The 2500-nt window shown below is 58.0% G+C and overlaps 1 non-coding gene across 1 annotated transcript in view; it reads left to right on the top strand.

The window, feature by feature from the left end:
• The first annotated feature begins 1776 nt into the window (after window positions 1-1776).
• Window positions 1777-2500, top strand: part of LOC124772466 — a 1909-nt gene continuing 1185 nt past the window's right edge. Inside the window, exon 1 of the ribosomal RNA XR_007014050.1 lies at window positions 1777-2500. This exon is cut by the window's right edge and continues 1185 nt beyond it. This is a non-coding gene — a ribosomal RNA (small subunit ribosomal RNA).

Raw genomic sequence — 2500 nt, 5'->3', positions numbered from 1 at the left:
AATTGTTATACGACTCGTTCAATTACTGTAGTGTTGCCCACCCGCAACCCTCGCAATATAGTTCGCTACTCGCACTGCCCGCACCCCTGTGTATCGCTTCATGTTAAACACCTTGCAAGTCTTGCTCACTTTCCACATGCTCCTGCTGTACACTGTAATGTGGATGGCAGCAGGACGTACATGCCGCCCCTCCCCACGTCCCCACCTTGCCCCCTGCCTTCGCAAGCTGGTTGGTGAGAAGTTTGCATGTTCAATGCCCTTCGCATGCGACGTACTCAGGCTACGTTGTGGTGCGGCCTGTGTCAACTGTCCGCTGATGTCGTACGCGTGAACCACAATCTGTACTGCACATTCGTCCTTATGTACTGAATGATACATCGTGGCACATGTGTGACCGCACAACGACTGCGCCCAAAAACGGCGGACCATACAGTGCAAATATTGTGCACGCAGCTACGTGTCGTCTCCCTATGAGAGCTGGATTGCAGTGTGGTACGCCATAGAGACGTGTGGGAGGAACGGACGCCGTGGATGGCGATCAGCATGAGCTGTCTGTTGATGTATTCGGACCTAGTCGTCTCTCCTCACACACCGTGATGGCATGGTGCACCGCGTTCCATATCTGCGACATGCTACAGAGGCCGGTTGACAGTCGTTCGAGCAATGGACATCGCATACGTACGGGGGCCACCTTCCACGTATTGTCTAGGCGTGCACATTTTGTTGCGTGTATGTGGGCAGACGTAGTGTGGCGTGACACCTGACACAGGCATGCAATAATCGTTGAAGTTGCAAATGGCGATGGACGCCTGCGTTTTCTGGTGAAGTTACGCAAATGAACAAATGGTAACCTGTTGTGGTGCGGTTGTTCTCGCTAGGGGTGAATCGGTGATGGCGACGATAGGTTGAGGTACTAACCGGTTGTTCCAGCGATACCCACCATGCCGACGAAACTGAACGGCATCTGGGTGTGAAGCGATACGCGGCGGTGGCTGGGTGGGACCGTCCCCGGCCGGTGAGGGGGCGCCTCCCGGCGTGCTGGCCGCGCGGTGCGTGGGCGCACGCGCTACAGCCGGCTGGTGGGGGCGGCCAGTGGCAGGCGCGCCGGCCGACGGACGCGGCAGGCGTCGCAGCTGCGCGCCGGCGCACCCTGCGCGCGGCGCCGTGCGGCCAAAGTAGGTCCTCGCGGGCCCGGTGCGAAGCGCGGTGGACATCTTCAGTGTGCTGGTCCGATTGAGGACTGTGTGCGTTGAGGATGCGCCGCCGCCCGGCGCTCGGCGCCGCGACGCCGTCTGCTGCTCGGTCGCCCCAGCGGTTCTCGCTGGTGGTTTGTATCGCAGCTGTGCGGATGTGTTGGCGCGTGCGCTGTGCTGGGAGAGTTCGCTTCGGCACCCAAGTGGGGCTTTTGTCCTTCTGTGGCGCTGGCGTTGGAGCTGCCGGTCACCGTAGGTGGCGCGTGTTGTCTCCCGCCGGCAATGCCACGACAGCACGCTCCCGGGCCTCTGTCGGCAGCGGCAAGCTCAGTTGGGAGCACGGGTGGTCGCACCGAAAGCGTCTACTCGCCTAACTCCGGGCGATTGCGCCTCTCTCGAACCCGACCAAGTACTTGGGACGGCGCTGCGCGCCGCCGGGACCTGAGAGGGTTTCGAGGTGTATTGTGCAGGGGAGCTCAGCCTCCTCCTGTTTGCAGAATGATTGAGCGGACGCTTGCGTGTTCGCGCGGGCCCCCGGGACACACTCCCGGGCGGCCGGCTGCTCAGCTCTAGTTGACGCAGCTCCCTGGTTGATCCTGCCAGTAGTCATATGCTTGTCTCAAAGATTAAGCCATGCATGTCTCAGTACAAGCCGCATTAAGGTGAAACCGCGAATGGCTCATTAAATCAGTTATGGTTCCTTAGATCGTACCCACGTTACTTGGATAACTGTGGTAATTCTAGAGCTAATACATGCAAACAGAGTCCCGACCAGAGATGGAAGGGACGCTTTTATTAGATCAAAACCAATCGGTCGGCTCGTCCGGTCCGTTTGCCTTGGTGACTCTGAATAACTTTGGGCTGATCGCACGGTCCTCGTACCGGCGACGCATCTTTCAAATGTCTGCCTTATCAACTGTCGATGGTAGGTTCTGCGCCTACCATGGTTGTAACGGGTAACGGGGAATCAGGGTTCGATTCCGGAGAGGGAGCCTGAGAAACGGCTACCACATCCAAGGAAGGCAGCAGGCGCGCAAATTACCCACTCCCGGCACGGGGAGGTAGTGACGAAAAATAACGATACGGGACTCATCCGAGGCCCCGTAATCGGAATGAGTACACTTTAAATCCTTTAACGAGTATCTATTGGAGGGCAAGTCTGGTGCCAGCAGCCGCGGTAATTCCAGCTCCAATAGCGTATATTAAAGTTGTTGCGGTTAAAAAGCTCGTAGTTGGATTTGTGTCCCACGCTGTTGGTTCACCGCCCGTCGGTGTTTAACTGGCATGTATCGTGGGACGTCCTGCCG

The sequence above is a fragment of the Schistocerca piceifrons genome, unplaced genomic scaffold, assembly GCF_021461385.2.
Source record: "Schistocerca piceifrons isolate TAMUIC-IGC-003096 unplaced genomic scaffold, iqSchPice1.1 HiC_scaffold_940, whole genome shotgun sequence".
NCBI classification, from domain to species: domain Eukaryota; kingdom Metazoa; phylum Arthropoda; class Insecta; order Orthoptera; family Acrididae; genus Schistocerca; species Schistocerca piceifrons.
This window is presented reverse-complemented; position numbering and strand designations above follow the sequence as displayed.